General features: G+C 61.0%; 1 protein-coding gene across 1 annotated transcript in view; it reads left to right on the top strand.

Annotated features, from left to right (window-relative positions):
* Positions 1–27,679, top strand: part of NTSR1 (neurotensin receptor 1) — a 44,061-nt gene that overhangs the window by 12,119 nt on the left and 4,263 nt on the right. The window lies entirely within an intron of this gene.

The following is a 27,679-nucleotide window of genomic DNA, read 5'->3' as shown; positions in this document are numbered from 1 at the left end:
GCTTTTTTTTTTCTTATCAATGGGTCACATTTTCCTGTTTCTTTGCATAGCTAGTAATTTTTTGTTTATACTGAATGTTGTAGATGATGCATTGAAGACACTCTGCGTTCTGTTATCTTCCTTTGAAGAGTGTCGATTCCTGCATTTTAGGCCATTTGTTTGCAGACTCATCATCTGGCTTACACCTCATCCATGCAGCTTTGCAGAAGCCCGAGCCTTCTACTTTGGGAGGACTCAACTCTGGGCTCAGTGTCCCCGCGGACTTCGGGGTTTGTTTGGGGGCTTAGGTAGGTGGGTCTGGAGTAGGCCTCCCTCTAGGGCACAGTGCTCATTCCTCAGGTGTGGGCCTCCCAGCATCTCAGCAGGACACTCGGCATGTTCATGAGGCCTCTGCCCTCCAGCCCTGCCAGAATGCCAGCCACCGGCCATAAGCCTATCAAGGTTTCAGTCCGTGTACACAGCCCAGCCAGCACAGAGGCCATGGAGAGCCCCTCACAGGCTCTGAGGACCCCCACCATGGGGGCCCCCTTTCAAGTGCCTTCTCTGCATGTTCAGACTGCTCTGTGGCCGCAGTCTCTGAGTTCTGCCTCCTCCGCCGGGATAGCCATGCTGTGTCCGGACCCCAGCTCCCAGTGATGCAATCCGGGAAACGTCCGCTAGGAGAGAAACAGGTGATGGTGGGGCTCACTCGTGAGTCTCCCCGCTCTCGGCCACCGCGGTCTTACACTGTAGCTTGTCCCGTGTCTGAGAACAACTGGGTGACGCGCTGTGTACAATTCCGTAGTTGTTTATGACAGGAGAGCTAGTCCAGTACCCCAAGTGGGAGTCAGCCCTGGATTTTAAACACTACCTACTTTCAAAAATATCTGAGACGGTTTATGATAGAAGACTGGTTCAAAGGAACTATTAAAACAAAGTCGCAACAGAATACCCAACAAAGAAACAGAGCTATCCTAGAAACGGGAAGTCGGAGATAGCCACTGTGTTTGAGTAAATCTTATACTGAAGCTTATGAAAAGCAGTGACATTATTTGGACTTAAACATTTTTAGCTCGTTGTCTGTTAAAAGGTGAATTTACCGTAGAGCTCAGTACCTCTCCCTTGACACAGTTAAAGGTTAAGTGCATTCTTCAGCGAGTTTTGTGCTCTTATGACTAAAAACACTTCCTCTATTAAAAAAGAAAAAAAAAAAAAAACCCACGCCATTTCAACCTCCTGAAGTCCCAAGAGTCCTGGGCTGTTTGGGACTCGCCCCTATTCAGGAGTGACGACGTTGGACTGCTCCCGGCAGGCCGTGGGACGCTGCTGTCCCGAGTCTGATTTCACTGCTGTTTGGCTGGACCGGGGACCTCCAGCTCGAGAGGGTCCGGCAGGAGTGGAAGTGCATCTGGGTCGTGTCACCCGGGAGCGCCGTGCGCCGGGACATCCAGCACTTGCTGGTACGGAGTCAAAATCAAAGACTGTCCATGTGTAAGTCCATCTGCTTCAGGCCCCGGGCCCAACAGGATGTGCGCGGTCGGAAGCTGCCGAGGGTCACTATTTATTGCCTGGGGCTGAGGGAGAAGCGATCACATCTGTCCCGACTCGGCTCCCAGGATCTCTGGATCTGCAGCACCAGCTGCTCCTGGAAACCCTGACCAGGAAGGAGCACCGAGTGGGGGTAGGGAGTTTTCCAGCCCAGGGAGAGTCCTGCCCATGCAGCTTGGAGACCCCTTTCCGGACTGTCCTCTGTGTGGGGAGCCCTGTCACCTCCCTGCTTTATCTTCCCCACTCCGGGGAGGGGCCCGGGGGCGGGGGCAGGCCCAGCCACCGAACGGCGTTGACACGTCCGTGAAACCAGCTTCTGGCGCACACTCGCTGTCTGGTGGCTCCAGGAGGTCAGCCCGTCTTCCCGAGACAGCAGGCCGGCAGCACAGGCACCAGGGTCCAGGGCAGGAGACGGGATGGTGAGGCAATGCAGACAGGAGCCCGTGTGAGCAGGGCGTTGAGCCGCTGGGGCTGGCCAGTCCCGTGCGGTGCTTGCTGTGATGCCCACGTGAGGCAGGAAGGAAGGTGGTCAGCCCAAAGTCCCCTCTGTCCCCCACAGACTGGCAAATGCCTGGGCCCTAGGCTCTGCCCTGCCCCGAGGCCCGTTGGCTGCAGTGAGCTGTCCTCCGGGGACTCGAGCCCACCTGGGGGACACCTGCTCTGCCTTGGTGCCGGGTGCAGTTTGAGGAGGGAGCGGGGCACTTGCCAGGCCGGGGGCTGGGAAGGGTACAGGTCCCAGGGGGCCCGTTCCACCCTCAGAGGCTCCGAAGACTGGGGAAAGCACGAGCCAGCTGCGGCAGGCTGCCGGACAGATGCTTGAGCGGGGGTCGGGGGTCGGGAAGCATGCCCCAGCCGCAGGAGGCTTTTCCGGAGCAGCGAGGCGCCTGCGAGGCACCCCCGTCACACTTGCCCGCACACTAGACCCAGATAATTGCAGGGCACTCAGACAAGGTTCACACCCGTTCAACTTCCTGCAGTTCATTTTCCTGACAGCTTGTTTAAAAGACGCCCGTCTCGTGTATTAAAATACCTACATTTATGTCAGATCTGGAGATCCGATTAAAACCGCCGGGCCGACACTTGTGTTTGGAGAAGGCTCTACCCAAGCGCCTCTTCTGCTTCTGTCTGTCGAGAGAGTCTCCTGAGCCCTGGGGCCATGGTAACGAAGGACCACAGACCACGCTACTCACACTGCGGAAGCCTAGCCCCTCACAGCTCTGGAGGCCAGAAGTCTGAAACCAAGGAGTGGGCAGGGCCGCGCTTTCTCGTGGCCCGCCCTAGAGGAGGGTCCTTCCCGCTGCTGCCAGCTTCCCGTGGCCCCGGGCGTCCCTCCGGTCTCTGCCTGTCTTCACGTGGCGTCTCCTCTGTCTGTGTCTCCTCTTCTATTATAAGGACACCTGTCGTTGGATGTAGGGCCACCCTAATTCAGCATGACCTCATCTCGGTGTCCTTAACTGCATCTGTAAAGACCCTTTTTCCAAGTCAGGCTACACTCACATGTTCTGGGGGTGGGACCTGGACATATGTTTTGGTGTAATGACTCCACCAGACCACAGTTCAGGACAGAAGCAGAAGGTGGGACTGGGGCTGCCAGTCCAGGGGACCCTGGTCGGGAGGTTGCTCTGGCTGAGGGCAAGCTGGAAACGGGGGCAACAGGCAGTGAGGCCGGGGTGTGGTCAGGATCCCCGGCTCTCTTCAGCCCGGTGCATACATGCCCCCACCACCCGCCTGAGCTCCCCGCCCCAGGCATGGGAGGGCTTCTGGTGGCTCTGCCTCCAGCCCCAAACCCCTGCCCCATCCCCTGCCTGCGCCCAGTGGTTCCCAAAAGAGCCAAGGGATCTCGTACCCTGTCCCGACCCCAGCGCTTGACCAGGCGGGAGCTGAAAGGAGCCACAGTCCACCAAGTCTCAGCTGGGTCAGCAGCGTGGGGGCTGCGGTCACGGGCAACCTCATCCCAGCCCCAAGGGGGAGCTTCTTAGTTGGCATTTAAAGCATTCAGAACCTCTTCCAGCCCTTTCTGGAGGACCTCCTGCTGAGTTTTAATGGAATCCTTCCCTGACCTTATTAACTAATTCACAAGATAGATGGGGCATCCCTGGGTCAACTGCCCAGCCCCTTCCATGACATTGTGAGCTGGAGTCACCAGGGTTACGACCCAAGCGCATGCCAGGACGCGAGCAGAACGGCTCTCCAGGGGGTCCCAGCAGCTTGGCCCCCACACTCGGGGATTTTCACTTCCATCAGCAGTAAATTAAATGTGTTTTCATTCCTCCTGCCCTAGAGAAACGGCCACTGCGGGAGAGGGGAGCCCAGAAGGACAGGCTCTTTATGAAGGAAACCCTAGAGGTGCCTGGTCTGGGGGGCTGGAGGCGACAGGCCCAGACCACCCCTCACTCTCATCCCGTGTCCCGCCTGCTGTCCCCTGCCACCTGCATGCTGGGCCCTGGAGAGGCCAGCTGTGCCATGCAGTGCGGCCGCTAGAGCCCAGCCAAGTGCTTCCCAAGCGTCGAGAGCTCTCTTCATTGCTATTATTCATTATTGATTATTGATTTGGGGGTCAAGTGGTACCATTCTCCCCCAATAATGGGGCCACCTAAGTGCAGCCAGGAGGCCAGCTTGTCCCTTCCTGCCGAGAGAGGCCGCAGTGCTGCCAGATACCCGTGAGCGGCACAGAGATGGCCTGCAAGCCAGAGGCCATGCGTGGGTCCCTCCCGCCGCTCCTTCGGAGTCCAGACAGGAAACGGTGATGCTGACGGGCTGGAGGGTGGTCTCCGGTGCTCCTGAGGAGTACGTGGCAGGAACAAGGGTCACAGCCTCACCTGTGCTCCCTGGTCCCGGAGGTGCTCCTCGAGTCCCAGAGAGACCACCTGATCTGGTTGGGAAATGAGGTCCGGTCACGTCCTTCCCCTCACGAGGCCCCATGAAGGCCCCCTGGTCCCCCCACAGCCCCTCGGACTCGTCACTGTGGGCGGGCATCTCTCCATCGGCCACCCCTGGGGTCTCCCCGAGCCGCCCGTCAGCACAGTCCTGGAACGCCAGACGGCAGTGATCAGCAGGGGCTAGGAGGACGGGGTCCAGTCAGCCCCGGCCGCGGTTCCGGGAACAGGTAGGTCCGAGTGCCGGAGCACGGTGAGACACCAACGGCTTGCCTCTGCCACCGAAAAGAAACAAGGTTGTCCCTGCCGGGAACCACAGCCTCCCTCCCTGAGACAGAGCCCATCCAGCAGGCAGGTCTGGGGCCAACTTCTGCGCTCTGGGAGGCCACTGGCGCTCAGTGGAAGGGCTCTGATGAGTGTCACCGCTCGTGGCCGCTGGCCCACAGCTCTGAGCCCCGGGCTGGCGCTGGAGAGACTGTTGCAAGCAGCACAGATGGGGCAGCTGCACGTGCATTTCTACAAGGACACGTATCCAGGGAGGCTGGAGGGAGAGGCTTGGGCTAGAAGTAGTGGACCCTGCAAGTCTTCATAGCAAACGGCCCCAGGCCCGGGAATCCACAGCCCCGGGCCTCGGTCTGCAGGAGCTTCCCGAGGGCCACGGTGGAGCTGAGAGGCACCACCCCAGGGCAGGCAGGCATGGGTGCCCAAGAAGCCACCCCAAGTTAATTCTAAAGAGGCCTGGATCCTTCCTCAGGGTCCAAGGAGAGATGTTGCCCGGACCAGCTGGGTCTGGCTCCTGGGCAAGGCCAGCAGTGTGGGCCAGGGGACAGACAGCCACGTTTGTGTCCTGGGCCCCTGGTTCTGTGTCCAGTGCAGGGCAACCCAGCACCCAACCCCCTGTGTTGCTCACTGGGCAGCATCCAGTGGTCCCCGCACAGCCCTGGGGTTGCCCAAAGCCCCCAGCACATAAAGAGCCCACACGGGACCAGTCCGGCTCTTTGCACCCCTCCCAGGGCTCCCTACAAGGACAAGGAAGAGCTACATTGACTTATGAGTGGTGTGAGGTGGAGCAGCAGGGAGAACTTCCTGGAGGAAGGGGTGAGCGGCTTTCAAGTCCGGGAAAGTGGGTGGATCACCGCGCCCTGTATTCTCCCAGTGCCCACACTTTAGTCCAGTGGAAAGGAGGTTCGGGCTCCTTAACATTTGTGCTCTCACCTCCCTCTAGATGCCCATGTTCCCCCACTTGCTCAGCTGGGCCCAGAGTCGCCTCGTCCATGAAGCCCTCCATCCGTCAACCTCGCGCTCCTGTGCACCCATCCCTGTGCTCTGCTCCCTCAGTGAGTCATAAGGGCAGAGCCAGACAAGGCAGCTCTGACTGCCGAGTGGGGTCAGCAAGTTGCCAAAGTTCACCTGGGGGACGGCCCCTCGGACAGCCCACCCGCGGGTGAGCGGAGCTTCCGTTTCCAACAGTCCGCTCACAAGTTTTTGCTGTCTGGTTTCTAAAAATGGCAGAGGGCTCATTTCTCAACATCCCCTCTGCAGAGCTGTTTGCATCTCAGTAAGAATTGAAGCCGTTTGTGGCTTTAACTGCCCACCAGTGCTTGGCCGCATTTCCACACTGGGCCGGATGAGAGCCCTGCTGCAGATAACATTGCTCCTCAGATCGGCTCTGTGTGTGAGCCCGGGGCCGGGGGCGACTCAGGTCAGACGCGGCACGGCCTGCAGGAGGGCTGGCGTGAGCCCTCCGCAGCGGGGAGGCCTCCGCGTCCCCAGGGACCCCTCTGTCCGGGTGCCCACCCAGGCACAGCCCAGGGATCAGGCCCTGCCCAAGTCCAGCCACGGGGAGCAGCGCTCAGCAGCCCGGGCAGAGCTAGGGTGACCAGCCGGGAGACGGGGTGGCCATGCGTCCAGGGGGAGGGGGAGGGCAGGTGAGCCGGGGAAGGGATATGTGGTGACGCCTGAGGGAAGGAGAGCACCGCTCACCACGCGAGCGGTCCTGGACACCCTGGCGTCCCAGCCTGTGGGCCTCGAATGTCCAGCCTCCCTGCCCTGGTCCCGTGGATCCGAGGACAAGTGTCGTTGAGGGCCCAAGAGCCTCGAGCGTCCACCCTAGGCCTCAGCCCGGCAGCCAAGCCCTCAGCTTCCTCCCCTATGGGGGGAGGGGCAGTGCTCACACACCCACTGGGGCCCGGGCCTTGGTGTGAGGCTGGGAGGCTGTGGGGAAGAAGCCACAGGGACAGCTGAAGGGGCCCGAGAGCTCGGCCTGAGGGCACCACTGCCTCGGCCACCTGCACCAAGCTGACGAGCGCTGGGACGTCCGTGAGCCCCGTGTGGGACCTGAGCTCAGCCCGAGGGCCATGCACGGGGCAAGGGCGACAGCGGGAGCTCAGCCCCAGTGGCCTGGAGGAGGGTGACCAGCCCCCCTGGGCCTGGGACTGAGGGCTCCCAGATGTGCATCTCAGACACACTGGGCAGGGGGCCCCCTGAGTGCCAGGTGGGGGGCCCTGGTACTCCCAAACTTATTGAGCAGAGGTTTAGGGTTTAGGTCCTAGTTGGTTTGGGACCATTTCCCTGGCAGGCTGTGAGGCATGGTGACACAGGCTGAGACCCCCCCCCCAGGACTGTCCCCAACATCAGGCCCCCACCCTTGGGCCCGGGAGGAGGGCTCCTGGTGATGCTGCGTGCAGGTGTGGGGGCACCGCCTGCCCAGCCCCACTGCCCCCACCCCCGGCGGCTGCTGAGGCCCACACCACAGGACTGTCCCCGTCCTAGGGCCTCGGGGGGCAGGTTCCGCTCCCCCAGCAATGGGCGTCTTTGGGGGAGGTCCCGGTGCTCAGCTTGGGGTGGGTCAGTGTGGGCAGCGGCAGGCAGGGTGAAGGTGAGGCCTCAGGGATGAAGGGTGAGAGCTCTCCGGTGGCTGGCCAGCAGAGGTGAGGGCAGCACCTGCAAGGAGCGGGGTAGGCAGCCTCTCCCGCAACTCGGTCAGAGGCCTCTGGTCCCCTCAGGGGCCTCAGGAACCATTAGCCCAGACACAGCTGATCCTGCACCGTCTGGCCTGGGGCTGCGCCCTGGGGTGGAGGAAGGACCCCTGCCCGCCCCAGGCAGGCGGACGTGGTGGGTAGGGCTGTTCTGCATCACCAGGGAGAGACCGAGCCCAGGTCGAGGGGCTGGGGAGAGGAGCCCTGTGCCCACCGAGGACAGCGGCTCCCGGTGTCTGTCTGGTCAGGGCTGGGCGGGCACACCTGTTCACCAGGGGCAACTGGCAGCTCCTGGCTTAGCTCTTAATCCTCTAATGTGCCCGTTTTAAATGCAACTGGGTGTGTCCTGAGGAGGGTGACCCTGGGGGGGTTAGGACAGCAGTGGGAACGAGGAGCTAAGGCACCCCAGTAGCTGTTTCCAAACATCTGAAGAGTGCGGTGGAGTTGCACCCAGAAGCCAGTCGTGTTTTCACCATTTCCAGAGTCGTGCCAGGATGTCACGGAGTTGGCATCAAGCCGCGTGTGGCCTGTGCAGAGGGTTTCTCTCACTCGCTCATCCCTCCTGGGTTTTCATGAGTGGGCAGCTCATTTCTCGCTAGCCCTGAATAGTGCTCCGCAGTCTGGGGGGTCCACAGTTTACCCTCACCTGCTGACGGGCATCTTGGTTGCTTCTGGGTTTTGGCGATTCTGGAATCAGCTGCCGTAAACACCCGTGGGCAGGTTTTTGTGTGGACGGATGTCGTCTGCGCATCTGGGTGAATAGGAGACGGGTTGCTGGATCGTGTGGTGGCCGTACGTTTCGTTTTGTGAGAAACCACCACACTGCCTTCCGGAGAGGCCGTGCCGTGTGGCGCTCCCGCCAGTGACGCGTGAGAGCACCTGCTGCCCGCGTCCCGGCCTGCGTCTGGTGTCGTCGGTTCTTATTTCAGCCACACGGATTATATCTCATTGTTGGGGTTTTTTAATATTTTGTTTATTTATTAGAGAGAGAGCATAAGGCAGGGGGAGCAGGAGAGACAGAGGGAGAAGCGGACTCCCGGCTGAGCAGGGAGCCCGACGTGGGGCTCGATCCCAGGACCCCGAGGCCATGACCCGAGCGGAAGGCAGACGCTTCCCCGCCGGAGCCGCCGGGCGCCGGGTCTCGCTGTCGTTTTAATGAGGGGCCCCCTAACGACGTACGACGTGAAGCCTGTTAATTCTGTCATCTGTTTATCTTCTTTGACGAGGTGTCTGTTCACATCCTTCACCCACTTTTTGAGATATTTGCTTTCTTGTTGGGTTTTAAGAGATCTTCATATATTTTGGAGTTTTCTTCCAATTTTTTAATGTGATAAAATGCACATGAAAGTTACCCTCTTAACCGTCCTTAAGAGCACAGTTCAGGGCTACTAAGCACGTTCACACGGTTGGTGGCCACTGCCATCATCCGTCTCCAGGACTCCCTTCGTGTTGCAGAACTGACTCTGTCCCCATGGAGCAGGCACTCCCGCCTGCCTCCCCCGGTGCCTGGCGGCCACCGTCTCTGTCTCTTTGAATTTGGCTCCTCCAGGAACCCCTGTAAGGAGAAGCGAGTGTTCGTGCTGCTGTGACTGGCCCCCTTCCTTCAGCACAGCGTCACCGTGTGGGAGCAGGAGTCAGAACTCCTTCCTTTTTCAGGCTGAATCCCACCCCGCCGTGTGGATGCTGCACTTTGCTCACGCATCCGTCTGCGGACGGACCCTTGGGCTGTTGTGAATGGCGCTGCTGTGAACGTGGGCGTGCAAACATCTCTCTGAGCCCCTGCTTTCAGTTCCTTGGGGGACATACCCACATTGGCAGTGCTGGGCCACGTGGTAGTTCTTTTTGTTTATTATACTGTTGAGGAACTGCCAAGCTGTTCTGCCCAGAGGCCCCGTGGGCAGGAAGGGACGGGGCCCACCATCGTGCTGATCAGCCTCAGGCTGGCTGGGTCATGCAGCCACCACAGAAGGTCAGACGTGGCCGGGGGTGTGGCCCCAGGCTCACAGGTGGGGCACCATGGCCCTGGGTCAGCGCCCATGGCCACTGGGGAGAGCCTCCCCGAGGCTGTCTGCTCCACGTCGGGTGATGGACGAGAAGGGCCTAGAGTGTTTTGGGGGAGCCCATAGCTTGTCCTGCTCCCAGGGGCCCAGCCACGGCCGAGGTCAGGGGAGCCCCGGGTCTGTGCCAAAGCCCTTCACAGCCTCCTGTGGTTGAAGAAAAGCAGGTCAAACAGAGGCCTGAGCAGTCCACTCCTGTCCACCCCGGCTCTGCTCCTGCATTCCCCCCTCCTGCCCTTCCTGAACTCCGTCTCCCAGCCTGTAGGGATCACCATGGGGCGGCCCTGGGGACTGCATTGACAGCCACGTGGAAGGGACCTCGGTGGCGTTCAGGTTCCAGAACATTCTCTGATAAGAAGCCACCACAGGGTCAGGAGGACCTGTCACATCACTGTGGAGAGGCGTGGCACCCGAGGCGGACTGTGTCCTGGGAGCCGCGGAGAAGAGAACCCGCGAGGGTAACACAGCCATGAATATTCATGCCGGCATTGGACTTGCAAATTCCGAGTAATTTAAATGTCACAAACAGCGCGTGAATATCTTTCGGGGAGAAGATCTGTCAGAGAAAATGAGTCTGATCACCAGTCATAACAGAAGCAGCCTCCTCAGTCCTCAGGAAGGCGGCCAGAGGCCCTTTCAGAGTCACAGCTCTGGGGGGACGTCGTTAACGCTAATTAGGGGGAGGGAAGCAGCTGGTTCCGGGGAGGCCGTTGGCTGACGCGCGCCCACGCCCCTCTCTGCGACCGTGAGCAGACACCCTGCCGGAGGGCCCCCCCCCCCCGTGGTCCTCGGTCCCTCGTTCCGTTCCAGCACCCCAGTCTGGGAAGAGAAGCTCTGGGAAGGCAGGCCACGGGGGCCACCGAGGACGCAGGTGGGCAGCTCCGGGGTGGGGGGCCACCGCCCTCAGACAGCCTCTCTTGACTTGGGGCCTCAGTGGCGAGGGGAGCTCTGAGCGGGCTGAGCAGACGTGATGGTGGCAAACGTGTCACGGACATATTACCTCAGCAAAGCCCTGCGACCCCCCACCCGGCGCGGCTCACACCACTGATGTCAGCTTTAAGAGCCAACTCTGACCCTCATGGCCTCCTTCTGGCTCCTGGGACTGTCCCCACTTACGGATCGGGAGACGTCCCGGGTGGGGACGCCATTGGGCAGACACACAGCCGTGAGGGGCTGTGAATCAGGTCTGTCTGAGTCACGTCTGTGCTTATCCCTGGTGCCCCCCAGCACCCTGTCCTCGGGGCTTAGCTCCTTGGCGTAACTCTGGTTCATTAATGAGACTGGGGGGGTGATGGGGCAAGAGAGGAGGGTGCCGTCCCTGGCGCACGCCCTGTGGGCCTCCCACCCCCATGAAACCTCTGTCACCTCTGGCCCTGGTCACTCACGCTCCGGCGCGAGCTTCATGGGGGGTGCAGAGAAGGCCAGCGCTGTTTCCAGAAGGCGTGGCCCAAGCACAGGCTTCCGGGGGCCCCTGACATGCTTACCGTGTTTCGCGAAGGGGCTTCCTGCCCCTTTGTTCTTACAGGAGGGCTTCAGTTCCTGGCACGACTCTTTCATGGGTTGTTTTGAATGTCCCGTGCACACGTCCTGGTTTGGGGGTGACCTGGGGGCTGCGCTTCTCTCTCCCCCATCCTCAAAATCCTGTGTTGAAACTCTAACCCCCACCCCGGGTGATGGTATCAGGAGGTGGGGCCTCTGGGAGGTGATCAGGCCACGGGGGTGGAGCCCCCGTGATGGGGTTAGTGCCCCCATACGAAGAGGCCAGAGAGTCCCCTCGTCCCCTTCCAGCCCTGGGAGGACCCAAGCAGGGGGCCGTCTATAACCAGAGCCCTCATCTCAGACCCCAGCATCCAGAGCTGTGAGAAATAGATCTATGTTGTTCGTAAGCCACTCGGGCCGCGCCCTTCGTCACAGGGGCCCGAGCGGACGGCCCCTCATCTCCTTGCTCATTCACACGGGAAGCCCTTCAGGGGCTCGCGGGGGCCGGGCTCTGTCCCCACGCAGTGAACTCCGGGTGCGGGCAGCAACACACGCATGTCCGTCGTAACAGCCACGTGCCGACCAGAAGAATCAGGAGTTCTCACTCCAGCCTGCCCCACTCCTACCTGCCCGGGGAAAGGATGAGCCCAGCTCCGTCTGTGGCAGAGAGGTCAGCCTGTACCCACGTGGTCCTGTCCACACCTGGAGCTTAAACAGTCCTGCACCCCGGCCAGCCCTGGTCAGTTACGCAGATCACCATCGCGGCCGCAGGTGCAGGAGGTGGCCACACGGGGCAGCGCCAGGCGGGGGACAGAGCTGATGCCTCTTTGCTTCCCACGGAGGCCGGTCGTGGTTCAGCTAGACCCCCACTTGGCAACAAAGACCCCAGTGTCACTTGAAGCCCTCCAAGTGTAACAAATGCACCAATTATGTCTTTGTGACAAACACCTTATTAGAAAGGAGATAAGACTCCCTTCACGGGTGGAGGGATGATGCAGGGGGAGTGGCCCCAGGATGAGATGCCGGCTCAGGGAACAGCTTCCCCACGAGGCCGAGTGGCCTCCATGGGTGGCCTCCATCCTGCACGGAGGACAGTGGCCCCCCATGCCCCGTGCTTCCTCGGCAGGCAGGCACTGAGACAGCTCCGTTGGCAGGCGCACAGCCACTTGGAGCTGTCTCCGTCTGCTCTAGCTGCTCTGTCCATCTGCTCCGTCCGTCCACTCCGTCCATCTGCTCTGGCCACCCATCCATCCACTCCGTCTGTCCACTCTAGCCACTCCGTCCGTCCGCTCTGTCCGTCCACTCCAACAGAGACCAGGGGCTTCTTGACAAGGGACATATGTACCTCCCCACTCTGGAGGCTGAGGTCCAAGACGAGGACACTGGTGGACCTGGTGTCTGGTGAGACCCCAACTCCCTGATCGTGATGGCAACTTCTTGCCATGTCTTCACGTGGTAGAAGGGGCGCGGGAGCTCTCTGGGGTCTCTGTTATAAGGGCACCCATCCCATCGTGCAGGCTTCACCCTTGTGACCTAATCACCCCTGAAGACCTCACCTCCTTACAGTATGTCCTCGGGAGCTAGATTGCAGCTATGAACCTGGGGGACACAGGATAGCTCCCCTCTGGGTCACGTGAGGCGAGTGCACGCCTAGGGCTGGTGTCAGAGGGTGAAAGAGGAAATGCACGGGATGGACAGGGGGCAGAACACCAGGCAGGGGCCTGTGAGGCTGTGAGAGGAGCCGGGTGGCCCCCAGCCAGGAGCACGAATCGGGGAGGGGTTGCCTGAGAACTGGGGCTCCAGCCAATTCCTGTTTCGGGGTCAGTTTTCTTCAAGGGGGTCTGGTCTGCACACCAGATTTGGACCCCATGTTCGACCGCTCTCCTAACCGCAGAGCCTGATCTTCAGAGCCTTGCCCTTACCCCCTCCATCTGCAGGTTTTCATCCCTCAGCAGAAACCAGCATGATTACGAAGGCCCAGTATTCACTAGGGGAAAGTTTGTTCTGAAACACGTGCCTTTGGCGGCAGCCGGTCCAGGAGGCAGGGGCTCTGCTCAGAACCCGCAGGGCAACAGGGCAAAGGTGGGAGGCCGAGGCCCCCAGGCCCCTCACCATCGGGAGACATTTCCATGTTCAAGTGACTTCCCTGGTTCTGCATGAGCCGAAGCAAAACAGGAACACGTATGGCAGCTAAGTTCACACACGCTCACACACGGGCACGGAGACACACGCTCACACACGGGCACGGAGACACACGCTCACACACGGGCACACATGCTCACACGGGCACACATGCTCACACACGGGCACACACGGGCACACACGCTCACACACGGGCACGGAGACACACGCTCACACATGGGCACGGAGACACACGCTCACACACGGGCACGGAGACACACGCTCACACACGGACACACACGCTCACACACGGGCACGGAGACACACGCTCACACGGGCACACACGCTCACACACGGGCACGGAGACACACGCTCACACACGGGCACGGAGACACACGCTCACACGGGCACAGAGACACACGCTCACACACGGGCACACACGCTCACACACGGGCACGGAGACACACGCTCACACACGGGCACAGAGACACACGCTCACACACGGGCACACACGCTCACACACGGGCACGGAGACACACGCTCACACACGGGCACGGAGACACACGCTCACACACGGGCACACACGCTCACACACGGGCACGGAGACACACGCTCACACACGGGCACGGAGACACACGCTCACACACGGGCACACATGCTCACACACGGGCACGGAGACACACGCTCACACACGCTCACACACGGGCACGGAGACACACGCTCACACACGGGCACACACGCTCACACACGGGCACGGAGACACACGCTCACACACGGGCACACACGCTCACACACGGGCACGGAGACACACGCTCACACACGGGCACACACGCTCACACACGGGCACGGAGACACACGCTCACACACGGGCACACACGCTCACACACGGGCACACACGCTCACACACGGGCACGGAGACACACGCTCACACACGGGCACACACGCTCACACACGGGCACGGAGACACACGCTCACACACGGGCACACATGCTCACACGGGCACGGAGACACACGCTCACACACGGGCACACATGCTCACACACGGGCACGGAGACACACGCTCACACACGGGCACACATGCTCACACACGGGCACGGAGACACACGCTCACACACGGGCATGGAGACACACGCTCACACACGCTCACACACGGGCACACATGCTCACACACGGGCACGGAGACACACGCTCACACACGCTCACACACGGGCACGGAGACACACGCTCACACACGGGCACACACGCTCACACACGGGCACGGAGACACACGCTCACACACGGGCACACACGCTCACACACGGGCACGGAGACACACGCTCACACATGGGCACGGAGACACACGCTCACACACGGGCACAGAGACACACGCTCACACACGGGCACACACGCTCACACACGGGCACGGAGACACGCTCACACACGGGCACACACGCTCACACACGGGCACGGAGACACACGCTCACACACGGGCACACACGCTCACACACGGGCACACACGCTCACACACGGGCACGGAGACACACGCTCACACACGGGCACGGAGACACACGCTCACACACGGGCACACACGCTCACACACGGGCACGGAGACACACGCTCACACACGGGCACACATGCTCACACACGGGCACGGAGACACACGCTCACACACGGGCATGGAGACACACGCTCACACACGGGCACACATGCTCACACGGGCACGGAGACACATGCTCACACACGGGCACACATGCTCACACACGGGCACGGAGACACACGCTCACACACGGGCACACATGCTCACACACGGGCACGGAGACACACGCTCACACACGGGCATGGAGACACACGCTCACACACGCTCACACACGGGCACACATGCTCACACACGGGCACGGAGACACACGCTCACACACGCTCACACACGGGCACACATGCTCACACACGGGCACGGAGACACACGCTCACACACGGGCACGGAGACACATGCTCACACACGGGCACGGAGACACACGCTCACACACGCTCACACACGGGCACGGAGACACACGCTCACACACGCTCACACACGGGCACGGAGACACACGCTCACACACGGGCACGGAGACACAAGCTCACACACGCTCACACACGGGCATGGAGACACATGCTCACACACGGGCATGGAGACACACACTCACACACGGGCACACATGCTCACACACAGGCACAGAGACACATGCTCACACACGCTCACACACGGGCACGGAGACACACGCTCACACACGCTCACACACGGGCATGGAGACACATGCTCACACACGGGCACGGAGACACACGCTCACACACGGGCACACATGCTCACACACGGGCATGGAGACACACGCTCACACACGCTCACACACGGGCACGGAGACACAAGCTCACACACGCTCACACACGGGCATGGAGACACATGCTCACACACGGGCACAGAGACACACGCTCACACATGCTCACACACGGGCACACATGCTCACACACAGGCACAGAGACACATGCTCACACACGCTCACACACGGGCACACATGCTCACACACGGGCACGGAGACACACGCTCACACACGCTCACACACGGGCACGGAGACACAAGCTCACACACGCTCACACACGGGCATGGAGACACATGCTCACACACGGGCATGGAGACACACGCTCACACACGGGCACACATGCTCACACACAGGCACAGAGACACATGCTCACACACGCTCACACACGGGCACGGAGACACACGCTCACACACGCTCACACACGGGCATGGAGACACATGCTCACACACGGGCACGGAGACACACGCTCACACACGGGCACACATGCTCACACACGGGCATGGAGACACACGCTCACACACGGGCACACATGCTCACACACAGGCACAGAGACACATGCTCACACACGCTCACACACGGGCACGGAGACACACGCTCACACACGCTCACACACGGGCATGGAGACACATGCTCACACACGGGCACGGAGACACACGCTCACACACGGGCACACATGCTCACACACGGGCATGGAGACACACGCTCACACACGCTCACACACGGGCACGGAGACACAAGCTCACACACGCTCACACACGGGCATGGAGACACATGCTCACACACGGGCACGGAGACACACGCTCACACACGCTCACACACGGGCACACATGCTCACACACGGGCACGGAGACACACGCTCACACACGCTCACACACGGGCATGGAGACACACGCTCACACATGCTCACACACGGGCATGGAGACACACGCTCACACACGGGCATGGAGACACACGCTCACACACGGGCACGGAGACACACGCTCACACACGGGCATGGAGACACACGCTCACACACGCTCACACACGGGCACGGAGACACAGGCTCACACATGCTCACACACGGGCACACAGAGACACGCACACACACGTAGTCCCAGCACGTGCATGCACACGTGTGTACACACACAGAAACACTCAGATATCCATGACAAGGAGCCGAGTGCAGCATGAACATTTGCTGATTATAGGGATGGAGGGAAGATCCCCCTTAGACATCCGCAAACCCCATCCATCCCCCCGGCCGGGCTTGGCTGCCCGGGGCTCACGCGTGTTTAACTTTGCACTTGAGTCCGACCCGGCAGCACGGAGCTGGCTGTCCTCCCTCAAGGGTTAGTGATGTGCTGCTGCTTTGCGACGTCAGAGCCGTGGGCCAGCCTCTCTCCACGGGAACAAAAACGAAAGAAAACCGTCTCCTGCCTCCTTCGTGCCCCTCACCCGGCTGGCTCTGTGGCACCGCCGGGGGGACGCACTGCAGGTGCCGTGAGTCGTCTTTACAAAACCAGCCCCAGATCCTGGGGTAGGACAGCCCAGTGAGCCACACACGATGCTCCCACTGCCTCCTCGGGCCTCCTGTCAGCGCCTGGGGCGTGAATTTTACTGACACAAGGGGTGTTTCTCTCCAAAGAGAAAATGCAGCGGTGGGGCTGGTAAATCGGAAAGCGCAGGACTCCGTCTGTGAAGCAGCGTATCAGCCAGCTCCGCTGCGTGAGGAAACAGCCCCACGCCTGCGGGCTCCAGCAACGACGCTGCCTGCGCTGCTGCAGATGCCCGTGCAGCTGGCTCCCTCCCGTGGCTGCTGTCGTCTGGGGGCTCCACGGGCCTGGATGAGTCCGAGACAGCCTCACTCACCGGTCTGCAGGGTGGGCTCCTCTTGCCCAGGCCTCGCTGTCCAGGAGACAAATCCGGGTTTCCTCACGTTGTGGTAGCCACGTTCTGAGGGAATGAGAGTGGGAAACGTGAGGCCTGGCTCAGAAGACAGCACTTCCGCTGCATGCCCCAGGTCAGAGCCAGGCCAGTGGGGGGTGGGCCACAGACTCCATGTCTTTGTGGGAGGGGTGGCCGACCACATTGCAAAAGGTGTGTGTCCAGGGTGCTGGAAACCGTCAGCCGTCTTGGAGGGCCCTCATCCACAGGCCACCAGCTGGCGAGTTCATGGCACAGTCTTGTTAGTGGAGGGACCCGTGACAGTTGCCTCATGGCCTGGGATGTCTAGGGGAGTGCCTGGCCCCAAGTGGACACCACAAGGCCAGGGCTGCCCATGACAATTAGGAAGGCCAGCTCTCAGGACCCCAGGAGGTCCTGAGGATGGCAAAGACACAGGGGGGCAAACATGCCACCGCGGGGCATGTGGGGGCAGGTGGCAGCTGGTCTGGGGCCAGAGCAGGCACAGAGGGCCAGAACCAGCCGTGGGGCTTGTCCAGAAGCAGCCACGTTGACCAGATGTCTCGCAGCCCAGAGTGTAGCCTCCGAGTTGTTTTTCCAGTTGTAGGAATGCTCTGTCTCCACTCAGTCCCCGCAGAGCTGTGGGTTTTTCCCCGTAGCTTGTGTTGGTGAGACTGTGTCTCCCTGTGGCTGAGTTCGTGGATAACAACAGACTGGCCACAAGGAGCTGAGACATCCAGTGCTGACCACTCCACAGTGACCACATCAGCACCTTTGAATGCGATCTGCCCACCGGCCCAGCTGGCACAGGGAGCAGGTGCACCGGGAGGCCAAGGCCGTTTCAGAGCCGTCAGAGAAAACTCATCTCACCGTGTAGGGGCCGGGATCTACAGGGCAGTAGAAGATCGCCCCGAAGGAGCCTGGGTAAATGCCCCCAGACGGCTGCACGCCTGGAACAGACCTCCCAGAAGTCGCGGTTTGCGCCTGGGTCAATAGTGGGAGGTGTGCGTCAGCAACAGCGGGAGCGAGGACTGGGTCCATCGCGGCCGCAGCCTGGCCGGCGTCCGGCGCATCGCAGTGGCCGATGGAGGCAGTGAGCTCGCGCCCTTTGCCCACCTCTGCCCGCATCCTGCCGCTCGTCCAGGCTTGGCTGGGGGAAGAGCTCCGAGACCCCGCGCTGCGTTTTTCTCCGACTCCACCAAAGCAGAACAAATCCTACTTCGCGAACGCCTCGTCTGGGAGTCGCTGCGGGGATGCACACTGACGGCGGCAGGCAGCTCGGAGGAAAGGCTCCGGGAAGACCGGCTTGTCAGATGCCAGGGGAAGCCTCTCTGCTGACACGTTTGCACAAGAAAGAGACTCATCTTGTTGGAGGAGGCCGTGGGGGGGCCTCTAACCTGGGAGGGCGTTAGAGCACAGACGCCGCGTGGGGGGTCAGTAAGGCAGGAGATGCACCTCCGAGGCCGAGAGTCTCACTGGGTCCCCTCCTGGCCTCACGCTGATTGCCTCCTGCCTGCCACCGCCCCCGCATCCACCCAACCCTGGGTCCGGCCTCAGCCCCCCAGTTTCCCCCAACCGTCTGCTGCATCCATCCCCATGGGCACCACCCCAACGCAGGCCACCATGGCAGCTCCCCGGGCCCAGGCCCCTGCTTGCCCCCAGGCTCTACCCACCTTCTTCACCCCCTCCCCTTGCTTCTGCGATGGACTTCTGCGATGTGACCCCCGCCCAACCCCCACAGGCTCCTGAGGCCCCTCTCCTTTCTCCCACCCATTCGTGCCCCTCATCTCTCAGGACTCTGCATAAAGATTCCTCCTCCAGAAAATGGCCCCTTGTCCCCACCAGACTGCCTCACGCTCACCACTGAGTCATGTGTGTTCGCCTGTCCTCCACGCTCACCTCAGTCTGTGCAGACTGCCCTGCACACAGCAGACGCTCTGTCAATGCCCGTGAAGGTCAGACAAAGTGGGCCTGGGCACCTGGTGCAATCAGAGGATGGAGGACATGGGGGACACGAGGGACGGTACAGCCCGACGTACTGAGACACCCGAGGGGAGACGCCGGGGCGGGACATGTCGCTGCTTCAGCCTGTGAGCCCCAAACCGGGGAGAAACCGCTGTCCCGGGCCTGTGTCCAGCTGACAGCCTGAGTCACAGGGAGGCCCAGGCACAGCCTGGTCCCCTCGCACCGCCTCAGCTGCCACTGCGCTCCTGCAAGAGAGACGAGGGCTGCTGGTGCCCGAGTGGGATGCCGGGGAGATCTCGGCAACGCCTCCCGCCGCTTGTCTGGTCTCTCGGGACCGCGAGGCTTCCCGGAGTCAATCAGCCCCTCTGGCTCATGGGCTTGGAGCTCCAACCGCACCAGGCATCCAGCCCCAGGGCAGTGGGGTCCTGCCGGCAAACCACCCTTGTGCCACAGGCCGTGTTTGTCCTGGTCCTCAAGCCGTGCCCGTTCCTGAGGACCAGGGTCTTCAAGATGGACCAGCCCACCCCCTTCTTTACAGACAAGAAGCAGGCCCAGCCCGAGAATGGACGTGCTCAGGCCGTTTGGCACGGCCCAAATCCTGGCTGCCTTGCTCTTCTGCATCTAGAAACGGAAAGCTGGACCCTTCTCGCCACAGTGGCCATCTCTTGCACAGAGGACGGCATGTCTCAGGTCCGCCAGGCCTGTTTACTGTTTCAGAGTCCGTGGCTGAAAGGGGGAAGCAGAGTGGGGCCCCATTGGTCACATGGCCATGTTCTCTTGGGGATGGAAGGAAGAATGGTCATCCGGGAGTCTGCTTTGGGGAAACTGGGCAGTCAGCGTTCCTGCTTACTTAGCTGAGAACTACAGCCAGGCCTCTCGTTGAGTGGGGCTGGGTGGGAGCCGTGGCAGGGGACCCCGGCACTGTTCCTGAGGTCACAGCCATCCCGGGTGGAGGCCCCAGAGGAAGCCTGGCTGGAGTATCGCTGCTGGGTGTGAAGCCAGAGCACGGGGTCCCCGCAGGCCTGGAGCTGGCCAGCTTGGGGAGAAAGCAGAGCCACGTGCAGCCCTAGGTAGGCTTGGGGGTGCGGGCGGCCACTCCCCGCCCTCCTCCCTCACACCGGCCACCGCACTCCAGGTCCACCATAATCAGATTCACCTAAAGCAGGGACGGAGCACTAATTCTATTGAAAGGAGCAGAGACTCTGGGTACAGAGCCAGATGTCCACGGGAGCCCAGTGACCAACTCTGCCAGGGGACGGTAATTTGAAATTGGGAAGGACAGGATATTTGCTGAACTGCCCACACAATGACGTGGCAAGAAAACACTGAAGGTCTCGGGTTCACCTGCTGGCGATGCCGGGAGCATGGAGAACAGGGCGGAGGAGGAGGACGGTCCCCAGCCGAGCCCTGGCTCCCCACCACTCTCCTGACCACGCTGCTCAAGTGCCCTCAATGCCTGCTCCTGCTTGGGCTTGGACTCTCCACCCTACAGCACATGAGCTCCCCGTCTCACCGAGCCCCAGTGTCAGGCACGGCCGAGGGGTCTCTGAACTCCCTGGAACCCCACCCCCCGGCGTCCGGGTGTGGCCCCCCCACCCCACCCGGGGTCTTGATCAAGACCAGGTCCCCATGTTTTCCTGGCGTGGAGCAGAGCTTTGATGTCTTGAACTCTATCAAAGGCACCTGCAAAATCTCTAGAACGTTCTGTGCTGAGTTGGCACCACGTGTCACCCCTCAGAGTCACGTTAATTCCCTGCACATCAGGAAAATGCAAATGCTTAGCAGACCTGATCAAATTCAGCTCCTATTTGAGTTCTAAAAACTGGGAGCCACCGTGCGGGACAGACGTCATCACAGCGAGGAAACAGTCGCTGTCACGGCGTGAGGTGCGGGTGGAGACAAGAGCTGGGCACACCCCACGTGGACTGTGGTCTCCGTGTGTTAGGGGACCATGGAGGCACCTTCCTGCCTTTCTGTTGGGCACAAAAGCAGGGGCCGCGCCCCAGGGTCAGACAGCCACGCACCGCTCACTGTTCTGCCGCCTGTCCTCGTCAGGGATTTTTAAAACCCGTGTGTTGCTACTTAGCAGATGATCTGAACATTCTCATGGGCTTTTCAGCCAGCAGATATTTGAAAACATGGCGAACAGACCTTCAGCCCGCACCCCTGACGGCTTGCCGCACCGCACAGATGGCCTCCGTGTGGTTTCGAGAGGCGGCGGCATGACCGAGAGGCAGCTCACCACCCCAGCTGCTGTGGAGGCTAATGAGCCAGGCCCCCGGTGCCCCTCCTGGGTGCTGCCCGGGGGAGGGCCCTCCTGCTCATTCTGGAGCCTCCCCTGTCCCCAGGAAGGGACCGGCATACTGGGAAGGCTGTTTCCCTAATCCGATTGAGGGTCTCCCGACAGCCCAGCTGGTGCCAGCGCGGCAGCACGGCCAGGAACAGACAGGATGTGGCTCCGGGGGGCTTCTGTTTCTTCAGGTCCGTTCTCAGACAGCAGGGCTGCTGGCCGCAGGAGCAGCGGGCGGGGTGGGGGAGCGCCTCCCACACGGGTTACAGGAGCTCACCTGCCCCTCATCAGGACAGGAAGGGTCTAGAGATGGTGTGTTGTGTTCCCAATGGTGCCTGCTCCTAGCTGGCTTGGGGACCCCCCACCCAGGTCGCCCCCCACCCCAGCCCAGCCCAGGTCCACCCACTGCAGCCCAGGTCCCCAGTGCAGCCACAAGCTTGGTGTCACTGTCCATGGTGCTGAACCCCCAGCTTCCTGGGCTGGATCCTTCCCTCCCTTTGAGGCCCCAGTAACTCTGGTCCAGCGTCTCCCAGAAGATCCAAGCCCTAGAGGAGCGTGGGGACCATGGCGGAGCAGACGGGAGATAGAAGAAAGGAGAGAGAAATGGACAGAGGTTCAGTTGTTCTCAGAAATTTGCAGTCACCCCAAAACTGTGTCCTCTCTGGGCAGTTGGGGGCAGGGCACGCACCCAGCAGAGCTTCACTGGTGAGGATGTGGTCCTGCACCGGGTCCGACTCTTGCCCGTACCCAGTGGATGCATGTTCCTTTCATCCACTCCCGGCCTGCAAACCGGCCCCGTGACGTGGGAAGCGGGTGCTCCTGCTGTGGGTCGGACTGGGTCCGGGCTCATAGGTGGGTCTGGGTTGCTTCGTCTATAAAGTGAGCGTGCCGATAGCTTCCACCTCATGAATTCCACGTGCGTGTTCGATGGAGCGCCTGCAGAGCGCTGAGCATGCTGCCCGGTTCATGACAAGCGCTGCGTTCATGCTTAGCCACAGGCTGAGTTAGAGGCGCTCAGAAGGTCCTTTTTATATTGCACCAACATCTGCTTGTTCGAGCGAGCAGTGGTGGGACGGATGGTGTTGGGTCGAGAGCGAGAGCCGGAAGCAGGCGCCCTTCCCATGGAGTCCTCCTCCCTGCGGCAGCCTTTCAGACACTAAACATGACTCACATGGCCTCTCCAGGTCACGTACCCCATCCTGTCCCTGGTCTCCCACCTGTTGGTTCAGAAATGTCAGCCGTTCCTCCCCAGAAGCCCAGGCCGGTGGCCAGCGCTGACCCACAGAGCAGTGTGCAGCTGGGCGTTGGTCTGTCTGGTTTTCCGGACGGGTATCCCCGAGTAATGTCCCCTGCTGGGTGGCAGATCCCAGCAGCGTCTGGAGCGTCAAGGAGCTTGTTAGATGAGGAATGGGAAATTCTGGGCTGTGTCAGCTCGAAAGACTCTTTTCTTATCTTTGGCCCCCTCCTGAAATGAGGACATAGCCCTGAGATCTGGCCCCTTATGCCTCTGGCCCTTCCCAGTCCTGGGGGTGCAGGGAGGCCTGTGTGATTTTCATGTGGCCACAGGAGCAAGGGCCCCGGCCCCTGTCACGGGGCACATACATAGAAGCAAACCACGTGTCCCACGTATTCCAGTTCTGTGTGCTCAGTTCAGGAGGGCGTGACAGCAGCCTCCCAGCCTCCTAGCCCTCCCGCCGTCAGCCCGTGCTGGCCTCGGTTGGGGTTCCCTCCTGGGCACGGTCTCCTTACTTCGCACCAGCCGCTCTGCGCTTGCTTTCTTCACTCATCCAGAACCCTGGCACGCCCGGTCATGCTCATTCCTGATACCAGCAGAGTGGCTCGTGGTGCGGGTGTGCCGTGGCTTACCAGCCAGCCCGAAGGGTGGCCCCTGGAGCTGTGTCCGGGGTCTTGCTGTACAACCGAGTCTGCTCTGAGGGAGGGTGACACACCACACTCTGGAACGACTGGCACTGCCGTCCCTGCTCTCAGCAGTGGCCGACGAGGGCAGAGTGTGCTGGGCGTTGGCTCCTTCACGCTCGCTGGGTCTGACGAGGTTCTGTCCCCCCTGGAGTCTGACCTGGAGTCTGGAGGCGGCCACCTCTGTGAGCCTGGGCCTGGCTGGGCCAGCCGAGGAGGTCCCAGCAGTCTCTCCTTGGGGAGTTCGAACAAGAAGCTGAACCCAGCCATGTTTTGTGCTTTCCCACTCACCACAGCTGGGTTCTTGAGCCTTGAAGCAGGGTGAGCCCAGGGCCCAACTCTTTATTTAAACACATGGGATTGGGGTGCTGGGGGGCTCAGTCGGTGAAGCGTCTGCCTTTGGCTGAGGTCACGATCACGGGATCCCGGGATCGAGTCCCGCATCGGGCTTCTTGTTCGGCAGGGAGCCTGCTTCTCCCTCTCCCTCTGCTTAACTCCCCTCCTACTCGTACTCGCTCTCTCTCTCTCGCTAGCTCTCTCTGTCTCTCTCTAATAAATAAATAAAATCTTAAAAAATAAATTAAATAAAATAAAAAATAAACACATGGGATGAAGTAGAGAGAAAAGGGCTACAGCACAAAACAAGATGGTTCTTCAGAGGAACTGAGCAGTGGGAGGAGGCCCTTTGAAGGCGGAAGGTGAGGGCTCTCAGTGGAGAACCCCTCGCGGACCGGGGGCCCGGGGCCGGGCGAGGCTCCCTGCACCCACAGTGGTGTCAGTCACCTGCTTGCCAGCCTGCCGCGTGCATCCCCCGGTACTGGGGCAGCTCCCGTTCCAGGCGGACCCGCTGTCCGTAAACGTGCCTCCTCTTTATTGCTTCACGGTTCCCCTCCATCCCCTCACGAGATGACCGATGCTGGAGTCGGAGCCCAACCCCGAGTCCTCAGACGGGACTGGCCATCCCAGCGGCTCAGAGCATCCTGACGCAATCCCCACGCTGAAGCCCCCCGCCTGCTTCCTTGGCTCTCCCAGTAGTGTCCTGGGCACCACTGAATTCGAACCACGTCACAGCCCTGAGCTGAGCGCCCATACTGTCCCGCTTTCAGGAATGAGAAAGCCGAGCCTGACGGACCATTCTGGAACGACCCAAAGCCACAGCTCGAGGCCAGTGCACAGCCAGGGCTGTCTGAGGCCAAGGTCCACACCCCAGCACCCCCCAACCCGTACCCAACCAGGCGCCCTCGCTTCCTGGGGGCCCCCCTGCCCCAGGAGTTTCCAGCTCTGGCCTCAGCTGCAGAGCCCAGAGGCGGGGGAGGGAAGGAGGGGGGCAGGGAGGCATCCGAACGCGTGGCTTTGTGCTCGGAAGACCTGTCCTCCCCCAGGCAGCCTGCCCGCTGTGGTCAGAGCTCGCCCATCGGTCAGTCGGGGCCACGGGAGATGGAGGACAGGCTCTGGGACGGAGGCGTTGGGCCGACAAAGCCCGACCTGGGTCTCTGCTGGCTCCGGGTCTGGAATCCGCCTCCTGCCGGGCCATCTGGGTCCACCTCGAAGCCGCATGGCCTAAACGGACAGTGAGGCAGGGGACCAGGGTCTTGGGAATATTTGGAGGTGAGGTAAGACAGGAATTTCTCCCAGGGATGAGAAAATTGATTTTTTTTCCCCAGCGTTGATTTTTTTTACAGCAAAACTTTATAGTAGTGGCTGAACGACTTTATTTCTCTAATTCCAAAAGCTTAATATGTGTGATGAAAAGCAGGATTTCCACGATTCTTCTAGTAATTTTCTGGCCTTAATTTCTAGATTTTAATCTTTGCTCCATCCGAATTTTTTTGGTGTGGGATCTCTGTGCGTTAGGGTACAAGTTTCGGGAACCAATTCAGATTGTCCCAAGAGGAATAAAGAACCCTTTATTTTGCTCTATAAAAACTGCAAGTCTGGGAACAGCGTCTGCGAACGGCTGGGACCCAGGAGCTCATGCACCCTCCTCCCACTCGGGCTGGCTTTGTTCTGGGCAGGTCTCCCCACCAGGTGGGAAAACCGTCCCAAAGGTTACAAAGGCATCTTCCCCACCCCTGCGGGCTCAGCAGGATAAAAAGGTCACGTCTTTTTCCTGAATAAAAGGCCTGCTGGAGGGTGGGCCCCTGGGGGGGGGCAGTTTCAAGGAGGCAGAGGGAAGTCCTGGGAAGGGGGCAGAGGCCGCAGGCCTTGGCTTTGCAGGTGGTCACCCACCTTCTCCCTCTTGCTTAGAGGGACTTTGCCTCGCTGGGCGCCATTCCTGGCCTCTCTCTGTGCACCCACCTCTCTGTCCATCCATTTGTCGTGCCAAACGGTTCTCACAAAGTCTCTTGTGTGTGTCGGGTCGTTGGTAAGTGGGTGGCAAATTCATGTCTCCCCATCTGGTACTGACCCATCGCTCCTCCTTTCCAGAACTTTCCTGGCTATTCTTACATTATTTGTTTCTAGGTGAGTTTTAGAATCAGCCTGTCTGTTCGCAGGTCTTATGTGTTATTGGGACAAATGCGTGAACCAGGCACGGCGCCCACACCTGCACCTGTCTGTCTGGGGAGGCCCTGGCTTCCCGCACCAAGCTTTCCTGCCTCCTGTGGCAGCATCTGCACATTTCCGGAGCTTGTGCACGAGGCTCAGGAGATGTGGTCCTGTTTGCTCCTTGGGAGAGGGCGGGCTGCTCCCCTGTTCCCAGAAGTGGGGGGTAGAGTGCAGGAAGGAGCCCCCATCCATGCTGTGAGCTTTGGCAAGAGAAGGCAAGCCCTCAGAGTCAGGTGTGCCCCGGGGGGCCCCCACAATCCAGATTCTGTCCCGGTCTCCCGGCCGGACGGGCAGGGGATGTGGAGGAAAGACAGTCCGCCCTCTGGCAGCCAGTGCTGGCCCAAGCCTGCGATCAGGGCAGCGGGGTGAGGCCTCTCCTCACTCCGGACTCCAGCACAAGGGCCTGGACTTCTTCCAATGGGGCAACCACTGGGGCCTCAGACCACACCCCACAGGCCACCGAGCTGGGCCGTGGCCCACGGCTTACAGCCCCCACCGGCCCTCAGAGGCAGCGATCTTCACTGCCCGTGCTCGGTGAGGTACGGATCTTAAGTGTTTTGACATTTAAAATCTGTGTTGGATACATTTGTTCTGTTTCAATTCTGCGGGGCCGAGGTGACTCACAGGGAGTTAGTCTGTCTCCCGGGCCCTGGCCCAGCGTTCTGCTGCGCCCTGCCCAGCCTCCAGCCCAGCAACAGCCTCAGAAACCTTCCCCAAGCGGCCTCTCTGCCGGTGCCAGCTCTCACCGCCGTGCGGAAGGTGGGCTCCGAACGGCAGTGAAACCAAGGGAGGTGGGAAGGGGCCCCATCCGGGACCTGCCTCCCACGCTCAGTGGACACAGGATAGAAGGGTGCCTGGCAGGGGCGACTGTCAGAAACCCGTGCAGGCAGGCAGTGAGCGATGGGCGCTGGGGCCAGCAGGTGTGGGAAGGCCCCCTCCCGAGGCCCTCAGTGGCCTTTTTCTGGCCTGTGCGTCCTCCCATTTAGCAGAGCCTTGTTCAGATGGAACCAAAGACCATCCTCAGGCCACCACCTCCAGGAAGGTCTCCCGATCTCCCAGGCGGGGCCTGCAGCACTGTGAGGGGACAGGACCTCTGGAGCTCTCAGCTGGCGCCCTCAAGGGAGCGGGCATGTGAGTCTGCCCTGTTCTGGACAGACGCCCGACCGCCAAGACGGCTGCAGAACAGACCTGCCTGCAACCTTGGAGGTTGCTGGGGCTCGCCGTGCTGGGGCTGTGCTCTGCCTGTGTGAGCAGGACGGGGGTGCGCTCGTCCTTACCCTGGTGAGACCGTCTCTGTCGTACGATTGAGGACGCTCGGGCCGCAGGCAGACCGGGTCAGGGGCTGGCAGGAGGGGCCGCCTGGGGCCCAGGGAACCCCAGGTGCAGACCCCTGGAACTTTGCAGGGGAGTCACAGCGTCCAGGCCGGAGCCAGCACAGGCGGCCTCTCCAAGTACAACCAAAAGCCTTTGCAAAGTGAGGTTCAGGACGAACACGTGGAGAAGCCCAGCAGGGGCAGCGACGAGCTGCTGCTGCCTGCTCGCGCAGGGGAGGCCACGCTGCACCAGCCAGGGAGCAAGGGTGCCAGACAGCAGAATGTTCAGGATGAACAAACAGCCAACCAAGGCTTTAGGCCACTTGACGCCGTTACCCCACTGCCCTGGGAGGTGATGTCAGTTTTAGCACCGGCCCCCTGAGAGACCTGATCCCCAT

Source organism: Ursus americanus, chromosome 22, assembly GCF_024610735.1.
Source record: "Ursus americanus isolate L20-20 chromosome 22, mUrsAme1.1.p, whole genome shotgun sequence".
Taxonomy (NCBI): Eukaryota; Metazoa; Chordata; class Mammalia; order Carnivora; family Ursidae; genus Ursus; species Ursus americanus.
The sequence above is the reverse complement of the archived record's forward strand: the minus strand, read 5'-3'. Positions and strand labels throughout refer to the sequence as shown.